Here is an 18,367-nt window from a genome sequence, read left to right as displayed (position 1 = left end):
CTCCACTCTAAACATTAAGCCTGGATAGGGTTTCTCCCCCGAAAATGGAAACTACATACATAAAAACAATACAGATGCAGTATCTAGATCATACATTTTACTTCACACAAGTAACATTAACTTTTCCCACATCACATGTACTGTATGGGCCAGACTGGGATCAGATTATACTCAGGAACATGATGTGGCCATGTGTGTGCAGGCACTCCTGCCTCCCCATGTCCCACTATTGTGTTGCCTGTACAAGGAGGGAGAAGTTTTTTCCATAGGGCAGGACAGCTCCACACGACTCTCCCCACAGAGAAGTGTGTTGAGCAAACAGTCTAGTTCCATATGTTTACATTTAACCATCTAAACAAGGGAAATGTATGTGTAAGACAGGGGTGGGCAAACTTTTTGGCTCAAGGACTACATCTGGGTATGGAAATTGTATGGTGGGCCATGAATGCTCAAGAAATTTGGGGTTGGGGTGTGGGGTTGGGGGTGAGGGTTCTGGCTGGAGGTGCAAGCTCTGGGGTGGGGCCATAAATGGGGAGTTCAGAGTGCGGCGGGGAGCTCTGAGCTGGAGCAGACAGTTGGGGTGCAGGGTGGGGGGAGGGCTCAGGCTGGGGGTAGGGATAAGAGGTTGGGGGTGCAGGAGGATGCTCTGAGCTGGGACGGAGGGGTTCAGAAGCGGGAAGGGGATGAGGGCTGGGACAGGGGGTAGGAGGGTGGGAGGGGGTCAGGAGTACAGGCTGTGGGTGGTGCTTATCTCAAGCAGCTCCAGGAAGCAGCAACATGTCCCCCCTCTGGCTCCAATGTGGAGGCGTGGCCAGGTGCCTCTGTGCCCTGCCCAGTCCGCAGGTGCCGCCCCTGCAGCTCTCATTGGCCATGGTTCCTGGCCAATAGGAGCTGCGGGGGAGGCACTTGGGGGCGGGGGAAGCGTGCAGAACCCCCTGGCTGCCCCAGCATGTAGGAGCCGGAGAGGGGCATGCCGCTGCTTTCAGGAGCCATGTGGAGCCATGGCATGCATGGAGAGGGGCAAGCCCCAGATCCTGCTCCCCAGCGGGAACTCAAGGGCCAGATTAAAACATCCGAAGGGCTGGATGCAGCCCCTAGGTCATAGTTTGCCCACCCCTGGTGTCAGAGTAAGCTAGTGCTGCTTAGGATAAAAATCTGTACATCTTGTCCTGACTTTTCAATGTGTTGTTCACACAGGGTTTTTGTATTGTTCTCTTGATGTTTACATTCTAATGTTAAGCTACTAACAAAACTGTAAAAGTGCAATGGAAATCATGTTACAATGTCAAGATGAAACAAATCAATACCAGGACAAGTCTTTACAAACCTCATTATGATGTCAACATGAACTAAAATAAAGGTAAATACACTAATAACTAGACAATGTACTAACCAAACTCAAAACTACATTAAAAATACTAAGTTTGAAAAAAAGATGTTAAATGCATGGACATTTTTATTTGAGTTCCATTTATCCAAGCCTTTATATGACTTATGTTTTCTATTAGTGTTCCCAAATAGAAGGCCTAAATCCTTCTATTTTGTACAGAAGTTAGGCCTTTATTTTTAAAGAAAATAAGTTCTTGACTATAGAGGTAACCTTCTAAATGTGCACCGAAGGGATAGGATTTTCTTGAGCCCACAGACTAACAGTTCCATACTGTTCATGTAACCCCTTTACATTGAAAGTAACTGGAGACTTTCATTCAGAACTTTTTGGGCAGCTGTGAAATGCAGAACATGTATGTCAATTTCACTTTGCTAGGGAAAGCTACAAGCAGCCCTGGAGTTTCTCACATAGGTGAGGAAAACTGACAAAACAGCAACCGAGTGTGTGTGTATGCAGGGCCAGTTCTAAGGGTGGGCAACCAGGTTGGTCACCTTCGGTGCACACTTACAGGGAGTGCTGGACCACTGTGCTGCTTAGCTTTTTGGGGAGCGGAGGGCAGCTGGTTTTGATCAGTTGATTGGCCAGCCCCCTCTCCTCAATTGTGTAGATATTTTTTTTTTTTGCTCGGCCACTCATGGGTGGGGAAGCCAAAAATATTTTCCACCATGGCCAACAAAACAGCTAGGGCTGCCCCTGTGTGTGAGTGTCACAGAGACCACTTTTACTTTAACAGCAACCAAGGGCCTGGGGAAGGAAGAGTAGCAGAAATCTTTCCTCTTTTCCCTTTAACAGTCAGGATACACAGACAGGGGAGTGAGAGAAGGATAGGTGCCTGGGCTACTAATTTATCCAACATCTACTGGCTAGAGTTTGATACAAAAGATGGCATCCAACACTAATGCCATTCAGGAGCCACTAAAACCATAGGCACCGACACTGTGCGTGCTCTGGGTCTGGAGCACCCATGGGGAAAAAAAAAACAGTGGGTGCTCAACAGCACCTCGATCAGCTCCTCCCCCTCTCCCCAGCATCTTCTTCCCTCCCCAGCGCCTCCCAGGATCAGCCATCCCACGATGTGCAGGAGGCGCTGGGGAGGAGAGGGGAGGAGTGAGTGAGGGGTCGGAGAGGGGGCGAGAAGAGGCAGGGTGAGGGCAAGGCAGGACGAGGCAGAGCCAGGGTGGGGCATTGGGGGAAGGGATAGAGTGGAGGCAGGACCTCAGATAGAGCAGGGGTCGAGCATCCCATGGCACATTAGAAAGTCGGCGCCTCTGACCAAAATTACTGACTCCCATTCTATCCCTCACAAAAAGCAAACAAAAATAACTCTGACTGTCCATGACGATCACAACCATTCTGCATTAATATAAATGACCACCACAATTTCAGTTTTTACAAATAATAAGCTTATCATGTGAACTTCAAATACTAGCAGTGCCATACCAAATAAGTCAACCGGTCAATCTACTCCAGTATCCTGTCTCTGACAGTGGTCAGCACACTTACGTAAGCGGGGGAATAGTCCCGCTATTGTGGGGAACTTTCCTGGCTTCTGCACTACCCCGGTGAAGTGGGCTAGCAAAAGGATCTGAGTCCTCGCTCCCACTTCCTTTACCCAGTGGCCTCCCTGCCCTTGAGGACTCCCCTTCCACTCTCCTGTCTGGCAGAGTCCTCGTAACCCCAAAAAGGCTGGGTCCGGGATTCCTGGGGGGCTCGACCCCCAACCCTGCTGTGGTCACCTAGGACAGGGGCTAGGGTCTTCCCACTCCGAGGTACTCTCTCTCTGCACTGGGCACTTCTCTGACCCACTGACCCACATACACGTTAAACCAAATGCAAGTTATTTAATCAACAATTAATTTTAAAAAGAATAAGGAAAAATGGGAACAGTTAACGGAAACACATCACCCCGCTCTGTGGCAGGGAACATCACAAACAGTGTCTCTGTAATGCCAGGGCAGTTCACAGTCTGTTCCTTGTAAGTCCTAGGCCTTCTTCTCAGGCCCTGACTGTGCTGCAGGGATGCTGTGGGCTGGACACTCGCTCTGGTGGTGGCCACACGCTCTCAGGCTCTAGGTGGCAGGACCCTTCTTCCCAGCGTTGCCCCCGCCCTGTCAGGGTTACCAATCCCCCCCACAAGTCTGGCCTGCAGAGCCTCCTGGCTGAGGCGTCTCCCTGTGCTGGGCCCGCTGCCCAGGGTCCCCCTCCGTCTCCCCAGCTGCTCCCCGCACCCAGCTCCAGACTGCTCCAGCCCCAGCTCCACCACCCTGTCTCTGCACTGCTGCTGTTGCTGCTCTGCCTCCAGCTCCCTGTGCTGCTTCTTTGGCCCCTCTGCCTCTGGTTGCTGCAACTCTGCTCCCAGGACAGGTCTGCTCTGCAGGCTGCTTCTGTGACTCTGCTCCCAGCACTGACCTGCTTCCTGGGCTGCTTTTCTGGCCCCTCTGGCTCTGGTTGCTGCAGCTCTCCTCCCAGGGCAAGTCTGCTCTCTCTGGGCTGTGCCTCTGGCTTTGGGGCTGCAGCTCTGCTCCCAGGACAGGGTCTGCTTTCTCTGGGCTGCTTTTCTGGTCCCTCTGGATCTGGCACACCCCTGCTCCCCAGCTTAGCTTGGGCCCCTGCTTTCTCCTTAGCTCAGCCCCACTCTGTCTGACCCAGGCAAATCCAGCTCACACAGAGGACAGGACCTTCCTGGCTTCCTGACTCCCTGATTAGCCTGCTCACCCTGTCATTGGCCTCTCCCCATTGTTCCTGGGGACTATCAGTCTCAGGGTCCTCGTTTCCCATAGACCCTTCCCCTTTTAGTACTGGGAGCTAGCTAACCAAAACACCCCCACTGAATGTTAGTAAGGGTTCAACAGTCCCCTTACACTTATTCAGATTCTTAATTTTTACATTTTTATTAAGTTAGAAAATGGTGATTGATGCATTTCTCACTAGCGATTTGTGTCAAGCTCTTTTTGGATGAAAACTTGAATTCAACTAAAAGTGCACAAAACCAGCATTTTTAAAAATTAGTTAAATAAAACTACTGTAAATATGCTGGATACATAAGAAAAAAGGTTTACCAAAAAATGCTTTGCATTTAAATCTAACTGATTGATTAAACAAAGGAAGAATTATCTGTAGGTTAGTGAACTGAATTGATTGTTTTCGGCCACCATTGTCCTTCAAAACTATAACAGGGTTCAAAAAGAACTAGATAAGTTAATGGAGGATAGGTCCATCAATGGTTATTAGGCAACATGGTCAGGGATGCACCACCATGCTCTGAATGTCCCTAGCCTCTATTTGTAAGAAACTGGGAGTGGACAACAGGGGATGGATCACTTGTTGATTGCCTGTTCTGTACATTCCCTTTGAAGCACTTAGCATTGGTCACAGGATTCTGGGCTAGACGGATCATTGGTCTAACCTAGTATGACCGTTCTTATGTTCAAAATTTTAGAACTTGTAGATCTCAGCCTCTCACAAGTAGTTTTCATTCATAGATAGAAAAAGGAAAACAAGCTTTCCTGCATTTTCAACTCTCACTTGGCTTCTTAACTATGAATGAACTAGTCATTGAACTGAACTAGTTGAATAAACGGAAGAAAATGGTCTCTCTGCACCTTGCAGAAAATGCTACTGCTGTTGACAATTGATGATAAGTTTAGGCCTTAACATAGGCTGCCATAATTTCAAGTTTAAATTTAAAAAAGAAACCTATATTTAATATAAATGTAAGTAATTTTTTTAATTTGTAAATTTTTTATCCTCCCTAATATTTGTTTATGTAACTATGGATATTCCTTTTACTACTGAAAACATCAAGTCCTACCCTCAGTGGGTACATCTACACTCTGATTAAAAAAAACAAACCCATGGCACTGAGCCTCAGAGTCCAGGTCAGCTAACTTGGCTCACAGGGCTCTGGCTGTGGCGCTATAAAATTGCAGCATAGACATTCGGGCTTTGGCTGGAGCCCAGACTCTAAGACTCCACAACGGGGGGAAGGTCTCAGAGCCTGTGCTCCAATCCAAGGCCAAATGTCTATGCTGAAATTTCATAGCTCCGCAGCCCAAGCCCCGCAAGCCCAAGTCAACTGACCCAGGCCAGCCATGGGTCTTTTATTACAGTGTAGACATCCCACAAGATGCCACTGGGTAATACATTTCATAAGCTACTTGTGCATTGTGTGAAAAAGCATTTGCTTTTATAGCTTTGAATTTGCCCTTTCAGTTTCATTGAATCCTCCGTTGTTCTTGTGTACGAAGAACAATTTTGTGTTATCTGTAAACTTTGCCATCTCACTGCTGACCACCTTTCACAAAACATTAATAAATATATGGGATAAGACCAATCCTGGTACAGAATCTTGTAAGCACCCCACCGTTTACCTTTAGCATGATGAAAACTGACTTCTTATTCCTATTCTTTGTTTTCTGTCTGTTACCAGTTTCTGATCCATGATAGCATTTTACCTCTGCCTCACGACTACTTTGCTTCTTTAGTAGCTTCTCACGAGTGACTTTGTCAAAGGCGTTTTTAAAAAGTCCGAACAAATATCAACTGGTTCTTTTTTAGCCACTATTTTATTAATCTGTTCAAGGAATTCTAACAGATTACTAAGGGACATTTTTCTTTTGCAGAAGCCATGCTTGTTAATTGCTATAATATCATGATTTTCTAGGTATCATTCTATTTTTAATTATTGTTTCAGCCAATTTACCAGGTACAAATGTAAGGTTTACTGGGCTGTAATTTCCCAGAGCTCCCAATGTAGTATCCTATATAGTAGCAGATTTTCATGACAGACTGTTTTTTGCTAGAAGCTCAACTACTTCATTTTCGGGGCCTGTCCCTGTCAGTTTAAAAAAAACAGAGTGTTGTCTCATGGTTTTTGTCAGCCTTAGGAGAATTGTCACCTGAAGTAGCCACTGGCCAGCTGAGCTGGTAAAACAGATAACAGGATGTGTCAGTACATAAGCACCTCCGGGACCACCCCAACTCTGACATAAGTCATGCTGCCCTCCTGCCCCCAGGAAGCCTCACAACAAGCAACCTCTTCATGATAATCCTCTCCCACACAAAGGTACGGTCTACACGAGGAAGGCTTTGCTGGTATCACTATCTACACTGGACAGGGTTTGCTGGAATAACCCTATTAGCAAACCCTCCTAGTGGAGACACAGCTTATACTGACAAAGTTCTTTCACTGGAAAAGCTTATACCAGTTCCCAAATGAAATAAGCTACACCAGCTAACAGACTTTGCCAGTACAACTCCATTTATACTCGGGCTTATGGTGGCATAGGTCTGTCAGGTAGGGATGGGTGGTGTTGTTTTTTTGCACGCTCTTAACCAACATGCCAGCAAAACATTTAAGTGTAGACCTGGCCGAATGGACATAAGTTTTACTGGCACAAACTGGTAAAACTGCACTTATACTAGGACTTTTGCAGACACAGCTATGTCAGGAAAAAACAAACATATTGTATCCTTAACCAACACAGCTATACTGGTAAAAGTTTCTAATGTAGAAGGCCAGAGTCAGATCCATGTAAAGTGCAAAACTCTGGACACTCTGCAAATGGTAAGCCTATGAGCAGTGCAGCCACACTAATGCATGCAGGGAACCACTGATGAAAAAACTGTGGGCCAGTGTTAGAATATAAGAACAGCCATACTGGGTCAGCCCAAAGGTCCATCTAGCTCAGGACCCTGTCTTCCAACAGTGACCAATGCCAGGTGTTCCTGCTTCTCCTCACAGCCTCTGGGCCAAAGGTGAGCACGGAGGGTGTAGTATGATAGTGGCAAAAGAAAGAAGGGAGTAAGAGGGACTGATCAGAGCAGGTCAAAATCTTTCATTCCAAATTTTTTTAAATGAAAAATGGCTTTTTCATCAACTTGGAAATTTGTTTTCAATTAATTTTTGGGCCCAAAATTAACAAGCTATTTGGGGTTTTCAATTAAAATCTGAAAACTTTTGAAGAAAAATCTTGATAAAAAGCAAAATTTTCATCAATTTTTTCATAGGGACAAAATGTATTTCCCGTTCAGCTCTAACATGACTAGTGACTGTGATAGAGGGAGTGAATGTGTAGAGGGAGAAGAAGGAGACACGAGAGTGAACGAGGGTATTCCACCTGCATCTTTGGGTACCTAACTTTAGGCACACAAGTTTGAAATACCTGAATTATGTAACTTGACAAAGGCCATAGATAGAGTCAGTGGCTGGCCTGGGATTAGTCCCTTGCTCTCAGTCCTTTGATTAGTCCACTAGACCACATCGGCTTTCATACTACCAAGTTGCCCTTCCCTGTGGTCACAGGTCATGCGGGGTGCTCAGCAGAGACACTGACTCAGACCCAGACAGCTAGCTACTAGGGAGCTTGTCGTGGCTCTAGTTCTTCAGCAATAGTTTACATGACACTGATTACAACCATAAACTTGGTATGCAGTCTTCATCACCACTCTAACTCCTCTTCCCCACACAAAGATACACCAACCCACAACCCCAAAGACCTGGAGTTATGCTTTTTTCTGGACACCAAATCCTAAACCTGGATGACTGTTAATAACCCATGAAGTTTAGGAAAAGATTAGCTCCAAGCTTTAACCCCTAGTGATTGGTTCACATCCTTTTACATTTTCAAGGCTATCTTTGCATGGAAGAAGACTAGAAACTTACTCTTTTCTTCAAATTAAGAGATTCAAGCAGAGACTAGGAATTTTACCAAACAGACTGATGGCCTGGAATGGTATTGCCTCTCGTACAGGCTCATCAGAAAATTACCATTCCACACTCATCAGCTACTGAACTACTACAAGTTTGTAATTTCCTATGTCTTTGTATGAGCCATCCGATTCTCAGTGTGGTTTTATTTCCCTAGATTACTGCCACCCACTGCTAGCCTGTAACTGACCATCCCTATGAGTCCACTCTCAAAGACTATGGAACTCTTTCCAGTTTTGCTAAAGTGAACAGCTTGTTTGAACCCTGAAACCACCACCATTTTTTGGAGCACAAGTTGACGAGACACGTTCAAGAAAAGTGACAATGTATAAAACAAGAATAGCGACTGGATACTGAATTGCTCATGCATACAGGCCTATGCTGTCAGCATTGCACTCTCTAGCCTTATGCTGCCATCTCAATATTTCATAGCAATCACTCTTAAAATGTATGCCTGCAGCTGATGCCCAGGTAATATTCCTCTGGTATCTCCAGACATTCTGTTAAACAGTTTTATGATGCTAAGAGAATACCATGCGATTGAAAAACAAGCTATAGACAGTAAGGAGGGCATGCTCACTTTACCACAGATATGGACCAGTTGTCAAATAGTAAACTATAGGTCATTTATATCACACTGAGTAAATGCTGTGGTCAGACAACTCTGCTCGGCCTTGCTCCTTTTAAACCAGGTGTCACCAAGAGGCGTGGAAAACTACACTTTTAAGAAAATGCTCAACCTGTTGCAGCAGCTGAAAAACCAAATAGGACTGTCACTTACTCAAGTCACTGAGCCCTGGATTCATTGCATCAACCAACAGTGTCAATAGAGTCTGAGGAGTAAAGCATGATAACTGTACGTGCACGTTCTTTCCTTGCTGCTGGCTGACCAATGACTTCCCATTCTGATTAAAATGGAAGCAAATGATTTCCAACATAATTTGATCCAGGCTTCAGTGGCCAAACATATATTATATTTCAGCCTTAGACAGATACTAAGCTCAAACTGCGATGGTGGCTCTGGTATCATCTTTCTTTTTCAGAGCTTCCATGCCACATGCAGCGACGTATTCAGGCAGAACACCAGCCAGAGTGACAGCAAGAGGACTTACTAAAAGTAGCAATAGAACATCATGTCCCTGCCACCTCAGACTACTACTTTCTCTTATCAATCTATACAGGTTCAGGGCTCGCCATTCAAATTCAATCGGCTTCTAGATCAGTGAAAAATGATTATTGCTAAATATTTTTACTTTTAAAAAGTCAACACATAAGGAAAGACATTTTGATCGATCCAAAAATAAAAAAAGTTAACTATGGTGCTAACCTCCCCATTCCCACCACCCCTACCCCCCAACAAAATATCCAAAAGGTTATTCTCGGAGTTGCTCACCACTCAGTGTATACTTTGAACACACTGGCTGTTCAAAGTATACACTGGATGGTCCAATGTTACTGACAGTTCTGAACATGCCATTGATAGTGATAGCAGAATCATATTTGACAAACACTATGCTTTTAAAGAAAAACAACTGCCCTCCAGTTGCCATTGCAGATATTCAAGCCAACTAAGAAGCCAATAAAGAAGACCCCATTGTTTACAGTGGTTTGACCTATAGTTTCCTTATTTCATGCACATCTATACTTGATTCCCCACCTTTTTGATTGGCTTATTGACAAACTTAAAAAAAAAACCCACAGCAGTATATTTGATGAACTATCTGCTGTGCTTTGTCAATCCTTGAATGACTGGGTTTGACAGAAAAACCACAACTCACAAATATAATTTCCTCCTCAATATTTTCTTTTTATATTTTGTCCTTTTTATACATCTTGGTTATTTGTTTTTGACTCCTTCATGCTTTAGTTGTAGTGCTGAATACTGATGAGACAATTAGTGCAACCATTTTTGGTTTTAAGACTAGATGTGTCCAGCAGTAAGATCACTTGTGACCATATTTGTTACTTCTGACATACCTGGGCTTATCAAATATTTTAATAGGAGCCTCCCTTTCACTAATTGACAACAATCTCTCTTCATTAAACCTGCAAGTTATGAAAGTTCAAACCAGATACACCACTGGTGTTATAACAACAGCACCCCTCATTTTCTTCAGTCATTGTGCCTCAAATAAAGGAAGATTGTTATGTTTTGCAAGTTGACTTGAATTACTATTTGTCTTTTTAGTATGGACATCAGTATTTTTGCACAATTGGAAGAATAAAACTTTTGCAGTTTTTGCAACTTTTACTGTTTTCTGCCATAAGATTTACATATAGGAATGACCATTATTAAAAATATTATAGATTGTTAATATTAACCAAATATAAATATTATTTGCATATGTACAGACACAAACCTGTTTGTGACACATCTGTTTAAATCTGCAAGTATGACTAGTAAAATATAGGCAGCTTAACTGATGTCACAACAAAAAAATCTAAATTTTTATCTTAAAGATACTATAACATGAAACAAATGATTTTCTAGAACTATACCAGTCTATAATCAAATTGCCTAATTAGTGAACCAATATTAGCCATATTGATAAGAAATTCCTATAAATAGCAGTCACGTGCAATCGCTTTTTAAAAAAGAAAAAATATATATTGGCTAATCTCATTTATTCTCATGAACCAAAAACTATTTAAAAGTGTTTCACTTGGAGAAGTAGTCAAAAATTTACAGAGAATGAAGTACTACAATTTAAAAAGGGTGATTCAGAGGATCAAGGCAGTCTATATACATTTGGCATAGATTTTCTTTTTTTAAAGAGAAAGAGAAAGTGAATCATTATTCTGGTAGCTGCAGTTTTTCCAGTCGTTTTCAGCCATGATATAAATTGGAAAATGTGATTTTGCATGCCTACACTCCAGAATTTGGACAGTGAAATTTAACATAGCCCAATGATTCTCATTTTATCATAGACAGGTGTCAAAATGAAAGGATGCATTTAAGTCTAAAACATAATCCTTATATTAGTCACCCACTTTTGAGACTGAGAAATATCAGTTTAACAATTTACCCAATATTATGTACTCTAAAAGGATTACCTGTATTTGTATCAGAACAAGACAAGAGTGCGCTCTTCAGAATTACAATAAATAACTGCAGTTTAGCTTTAAATGAAATGAGGTACTTTGGATCTGACCTGACTCTAAATGGTCCCTGTCTTTTCCTAGTGGAAAATTTAAATGCAGCACTTGGATTCATAATTCCACAGATCTCAAACACATAATCTAAGGCAACCGCTTTACATGAGTTATAGTTGTTCTCTAGATTCAAATGACAAATCTCGATGGAGCAGGTGCAATGGGATGTGGTTCCCCCCCACAAGATAATTTCCTAGTACTGTATGTAAATTAGCAAGTCTTCATTACTCTGGTGTAACCAGGGCATTATGAATATACTGGCTGTGTTTAATATTTCGTATCTTTTCAAGTGACCTGGAAGTCCGGAGGTTTAAGTCACAATGTTTTTGATAGCATCAGTAGCTGTAAAAGTAGGACTGAATCATGCACAGTTATGCAGGAGGTGCCGATTCTTAACTATTGAAAGGATTAAGGACATTAGGCTACTTGCCTGTCTGTTTACTACTCTTCCTGGGCTACCAAGGGACAGCTAACAATAAAAGCAGCTGTTACTCATGCACAACCTTACGCCGCCCTCCCCCCAAACCCAGCCCTGTTTCCTGGCTGCTGCTGGAAACAGGGAGTAAGCCGGTCCCTGGCTTCTACGGCGAGTCCTTACTCTCGTTACCTCCTCCGGAGCCATAGAGAGCGACGCTTCCTCGGCGTCCGGGTTTGCCAGGCTGGCAGCAGAGCAGGCTCGGAGCCGGAGCGGGTGCTGGAGGGAGCAGGGGGCAGGCGCCCGCGCTCTTCACCCCACAGTGCTGCGGCTGGAGCCGGTGGCCCCGTCCGCTCCGGATAAATGCAGGACCAGCAGCAGCCCCATCATGATTAATTTATCAGCGCGGGTGACCGGAGCGGAGCGGAGCAGGGGCTGGGCAGGCGGCTCGCACGGTCACTCCGAAGTTGCTGAAGGGACGCATGGGTTCCCGGCCAGCCAGGCACCAAGCGGGGGGGCGGCGCTCAGCGCGGAGCTGGCTCCCCGCCGGCTCCGAGAGAGGGGAGGAGCCTGGGCAGGTGACTAGGCGCCCACTGTCGGAGCGAGCCGGCTCCTCCTTCCCCTGCCTCGGGAGGTACCGCTCCCGCTCCGGGCTGGGCTCGGGCGGGCTGCTGGCGCTGCCCTGCCCGCTCGCGGGGAGCCGGCTGCGGGGACTGCCGAGGCGCTGGGAGCGCTCAGCCCCCGGGCAGGGAGGCGGTAGCGCTGGGGCATCCAGCGCAGTACCTGAGCCCCTGCTCCTGCAAAGCCGGGCTAGACCGCGGGGCCGTAGTTCGGGCTCGCCCGTGGAGAGGGATCCGGTGGGCAGGGCGCTGCAGAGGGGCCGCCTGAGCCGGTTCCAGCAGCTTGCTCGTTTGAATGGTGAGGTTTGGAGCTGTTGGACCAAACCCGCAGGAAAGCCTGGAGCCAATCGTGTCTCGCGGCCAAAGCCTCTGGGAAAACCCCACTGACTTCAATGGCACCACCCATGGTTAGTCCTCTGCCACTCAGGGTGCCTTGCTTGCTGCCGAATAAACAGACAGGCCCCTTGTTCCAAGAAACTTACAAACGAGGGTCCTAATCCTGCAACGACAGCAATGGGGCTCCAGGTGGGTGCAGGGGTCTCCCCAGGATGTGCGGAATCAGACCCTAAAGACAAGTTGCCCCTTGGTTACATCAAGTGGCTGGGGAGCAACAGGGTTACACTGGTAACTGACGAGAATATAGCCCACATCATGCCAAATGAGGACAAAGTCTGAAGAAAGAGAACAAAAGAGGAGGAAAAGGGAATTTATATGGCACAGTGTTGTTTTGTGTTTTCTTTTTCTGCTGTAGATTTTTAGGTGTTGGCTACATTCAAAGGAATAAGCACTAGTTCTTCCACAGCTGAGATTGGATGTGCTTAAAGCAGCTGGTGGTGTTTCACACTTGACTGAATGAATTTAGTCTACAAGTTTGGCACCGTAATACTTCAGAGGACAATTGCCTTTTCTTTGTTTTATATTAATTTTTGCAGAAGAAAGATTTTCAAATTCTCCCTTTCTGAAATGTTACCATTTTCCTCACGTTTGGGATTGCTGTAATTCTAACCCCTAATCTTCCAATAAGCTCAGGCAAAAGCCAGTTCTGAACTTTTAAGCACGCACAATTATTCCATTATTTGTCACAAAAAAATTTCCACCAACTCTTCTTTGAAGGCCAGGGGTATGGGCAGAGCACTACTGGTGGGTCAGGTTTAGAACTGGTCAGAAAGTTACATGGAAAACATTCAGTTTGACCAAGATGATTCAAATGGAGGGCTACTTCTGTTTCTGCCTTCAGAAACTGCCAGCCTGGCTCCCTAACATTTTAAGAAAAGGAGTACTTGTGGCACCTTAGAGACTAATTTATTTGAGCATAAGCTTTCGTGAGCTACAGCTCACTTCATCGGATGCATACTGTGGAAAATACAGAAGATGTTCTTATACATACAAACCATGAAAAAATGGGTGTTTACCACTACAAAAGGTTTTGTCTCCCCCCACCCCACTCTCCTGCTGCTAGGGAGCTTATTCCTTCACCCGCTTCCTTCCCTGGTCCTTCTCGCATGAACAGAGAGCAACAATACCCGAAGTCCAAAGGTGCAAACAATTTGATGTTTATTGGGGTGAACTTCCAGCAAGCATGATTCCAGTTTCCTTCCTTAGTGTCCCCCTTCCCAGCTCTGACACCACAGCGCCTTACACCTGTGTCCTTGTTCCCATTCCTGTCCTTAGCCAAACATGATTCTAATTTCCTTACCCCCATTCCCTGTTCCCATTTCCCCCTTTAACAAAACATGATTCCAATTTCCTTACCCACATTCCCTGTTCCCATTTTCCCCACACACAGCCACCCACACACTTCCTGATTGACTGCAGGCTATATAGTAAAACTTGAGTTCTGCTTTGCTATACCTTAACCAATCATTTTTCTGAAATTTAACTAACCAATCCTAACATATTGTAACATGATTATGTAACCAATTATATCCCACCACCTTAATTAGTTTACACCCAGCAAAATTAATTATACAGCAGACAGGAACAATCACAGAACCAGACAGAGATTATACAGACAAACAATAGCAAAGTGGGAACTATAATGACAAGACAATACAGAAGTGAGGATTTCACGTCCCAGCTATTGATAAGTGAGTTCTTGCCAGACAGGATGCTATCAAACTAAGTTTCCTTTTACATTTTCTAGGCACTTCCCTTTCTCTGGAGGCGATAGGCACTATCAGGACAGGATTGTATTCCTAACAGCCCAATAGCACCTTATTTCAATGTGACTAGTTTGGAATGTGAGGATGTGACTGTTCGCTTCCCAGTTTATGGCTGCCTCTGCTGCTTATTACCAGCAGGAGCGCTATTAAATTAAATTAAATAAATTTGTTAGTCTCTAAGGTGCCACAAGTACTCCTTTTCTTTTTGTGAATACAGACTAACACGGATGCTACTCTGAAACCTAACATTTTAAGGAAACATGAAAATAATTTGTTTGAAATTGTAGGTTCTCTTTTTCACATACATTTCATTTTTCATGTAACTTTCTGACCAGTTCTAAACCTGACCGACCAGTAGTGCTCTGCCCATGCCCCTAGCCTTCAAAGAAGAGTTGGTGGAAATTTTTTTTGAGAGAAATTTCACATCTAAAAATGCAATTTCATCAAAATTGAAATATTTCATGGGAATGTGTCAATTTCAACACATTCTTTTTGATTCATTTGTTGCATTCTTTTTTATTCATTTCCTTTGACTCTTGTTATATCAAAATGTTAATTGTTATATTTGTATAAACGTTATGTTGTGTGTGTGTGTGTGTGTGTGTGCGTATAATAATTTTTTAATAAGTTGAAAGTGTTTTGACACTATTGTGACCATTGACCCAAGGTTTCATCACTTACCTAAGAAACTTTCTTCACAGTAGTATAATAAAGTGAGATTATTCAGACAAATATGGATTTAAATTTGCATAAAACTCACAGGAACTTCATCATATTAAACCTCAGGGCTTGACATCTGCAGCATCTGGTATTCATACAGTGCTAACCTTTGAAAAACTCCAGAGAAGTGCATCTTCTCGAATATTTATTTGGTAAGTGGGTATTGTAGTCCATGACCTCTTAATTATCATGAAATGACTTTTCTCACTGAAGTCATAAGACAGTTAGACATTCTTATTAATATTAAAGTGACAGACAAGTTAGTTGGAGTATGTCAGTGTTATTCTAAGAATATTGGAATTTATTTTCATAAAATGTGGTGAATCATATCACTCTTAAGTGGCTAATGAGGATTTTCCTACTGAGAATAGATAATTTCTAAAACTGCCAGACATATTACTTATTCTATTTCCTATTTTAAATCTACTCATTCTTGCAGCCACTGCACTGTACTGAGTTGGTCCTTCTGAGAGACTGAATTGAAGAAAAAGAAGGGAGAAGAGAAACGGGAAGGGTGAACAATTGGAGTGGGTATGGACTAATGAAAGATTTAATTTAAAAAAAAAAAAAAAAGGAAACATTACTCCAGATCCTTGGGTCTCACTGAGATGTGCAGGACCAGAGCAGAGGGTGAATAAAGAAGGATTAAAGCCACCATTGCACTCCCCTGCTCATGCAGGCAGCCTCAGTCCAGTCCTAGCCCCCGGCATAAGTTAGAGTAGCCGTAAGGCTGTTAGAAGTTACACCAACTCTTAACAGCTTCCTGAGGATATTACAGTAGCCAAGGATTGTTGGTGTGCAATGAGCTACAGCCCATGCGCCTTCTGGCCAGCCCCAGCTCTGGTACTGGACATGGAAGCTGATAGCCTAGAGGATTTCCCTGTGCCACTCTGCAGCACAAAAGGGACTTATTGGGGACTGGATAGCTGGCTCAGAGTCTTTAACTGAACTGTGGCTTGTAACAATATTTATGGTGTCAGTGATAATATTCAGTTATATGGATATACACAGTCTCACTTCCTGCATTCCAAACATCTCAAGTTATCTTGCAAAAGTGAACCTTAGAATAATTTTATATATTCAGGTATCTGATTATCCTAGTACAATAAATGAATATTCTCTGTGTAAATGGCAAGACATACACCTGTTAAATCATTACAGTGTGTGCCAGGGCAACGACGCTCTCTCCCCACCCCCCCAATCACTCGTATCCTCATTTTCCTCCCTTTTCTCTTCTTCTCCACTTTTACCAGACAGTTCTAAATGCAGTCAATTAGTTAACTTCTATAAAGACAAAGTCTGCTTCTACCAGGAAATCTAATAGTTCAGCAATACGTTTACTGGGGGATCACAAGGTAGGCAATGTTGGCTAATTAACAGTGCCAGAGTTTACTGCGGCACAACTGGTGGGTTTACTGTTAATCAGTCATACTTTTTTGCAACTGGAAAAACCTGAAATCGCCAAAATGTAATATAAAGCACACTCATGAATTAAAACATTTGCCTAGCTAAAAAGGAGACCCTTCTAAACTTTCTACCTCTTACAATTTACATATCATTTACACAACATGATGGCTGCTTTAATAATACATTAATATATTAACATATTTATATAACTAAACAGATAAATAACTGGAGCAGAGATTGTCTTTTATTATATGTCTGTCGAATACTTTGCATAAATAGGGTCCCACCCCTGTTGGGGCCTCTAAGCACTAGCATGATACAAATAATAATTACATATATACACACACATCTTTATAGAGTAATTTTGTTCAGCATTGAAAAGCAGCCATCACTGAGATGGATGGGGGCAGTTGTTTAACAGCTCACAGAAACACTACACAATAATTTAGAATAGCGAATTAAAGAAGACTTATATGCAATGGTTGAATATGATTCAGGAAGAAGGGTAGCTACTGAATCTGCAGCACCATTTCAAGCAGTATCTTGGGTTTTCCTTGGAGATCTCCCAGCCAATTACTAACCAATGCCAACCTGCTTAGTTTGTGAGATCTGACAAGATCACAGCCTGAGGTTGTATGGCTGCTGGGATTTAACTTTTATCTAGAAAACTTAATTAGGAGTGGGGGCTGAGGGGAGGGTTTCTGCTCCTGATTACTAAAAAAACACATACACAAAACAAAGAATAAAAGTGAACCAAAACAGCCAGCAAAGTTAAATGCTACAGAAACATCAGTGCTGGCATTAACACTTCAAAAGAAAAAAGCTATTTTAAAATTTAACTGCTTGGCAGATGCAGCAGACAGAGCAAGAATGAAAGGGAGGTAAGGAGAATTAGAGCAAGGGACAGTAGGAAGAGGAGAAAGGTACCTGGGAGAAGGGATAGGAAAATAGACGAACCTTACATTATTCAAAATTTAAAAAGCCAATCTAAGTGCACTGAGGGTGAAATCCTGACTCCATTGAAGTCTATGGCAAAACTCCTGTTGACTTCAGTGATGTAAGATTTTTCATACTTTATGGATAACAATGTGTCAACACAACCCTTCAACATATTTATTTCTTTTTTTAGCTCACAGTTGCCTATCATTTATAAAACCAGCATTGTAGGAAGATTCTTAAGATGAGGAAGAAATTGACTCTTACTTCTGTTTTCAGTACTCAGGAAAAACGAGCCAGAGTTGGGCAAATTTTTTCGGACAAATAGATTATTCACGGAAAAGTACAATTTCAATTTGCCAAATTTAGACAAAAATAAGTTTAGGGCTAGATTCACAACAGGGCTTAGCAGCCATTCACAAAACAAACAGTGATGGTGCCGCTACCCGTATAACATTTAGCCTGAAGGTTATGTTACTCACCTGGGATATGGGAGACCCAAACTCAAATCCCTATCCCGAAGATTATTTTATCATTGATACAAAGTGAAATAGCTTCAACAGAAGAGACGGAGAGCAACCCCATCCAGACCACTCTATAGCCTGGTGGTTAGAGCACTCATTAAGGAGGGGAGCAAACTGTGGGTTTAATTCTCTGTTCCAGAGTGGAGATTCAGATCTAGGTATCCCATATCCCAGCTGAGTGCCCTAACCACTGGGTAAAGTTTATCGAGGGCACCCACACCTCCTCTGTTTTGTAAATCTACCCTATCATTTTCTTTGCTTTTATTTAAAGGGGGAGGGGGAAGGGTTAAAAATGCCCAGAAACAAAATGAAACATTAGCTTTGGGTCAGA

At 43.4% G+C, this 18,367-nt stretch overlaps 1 protein-coding gene across 2 annotated transcripts in view; it reads right to left on the bottom strand.

Moving 5' to 3' along the window:
* Nucleotides 1–12,398, bottom strand: part of LOC140915356 (heparan sulfate glucosamine 3-O-sulfotransferase 1-like) — a 100,617-nt gene extending 88,219 nt beyond the window's left edge. The window contains exon 1 of one of the 2 annotated variants that reach the window (XM_073354944.1): nucleotides 11,851–12,398. The gene's annotated coding sequence lies outside the window, so the exon portion shown is untranslated. The remainder of the gene's footprint in view (nucleotides 1–11,850) is intronic. The other variant, XM_073354943.1, reaches the window with a different exon arrangement.
* Nucleotides 12,399–18,367: the final 5,969 nt, after the last annotated feature.

This window comes from Lepidochelys kempii, chromosome 7, assembly GCF_965140265.1.
Source record: "Lepidochelys kempii isolate rLepKem1 chromosome 7, rLepKem1.hap2, whole genome shotgun sequence".
In the NCBI taxonomy this organism is placed as follows: Eukaryota; Metazoa; Chordata; order Testudines; family Cheloniidae; genus Lepidochelys; species Lepidochelys kempii.
Note: the sequence above shows the minus strand (reverse complement) of the source record. Positions and strands in the feature narration are given on the sequence as shown.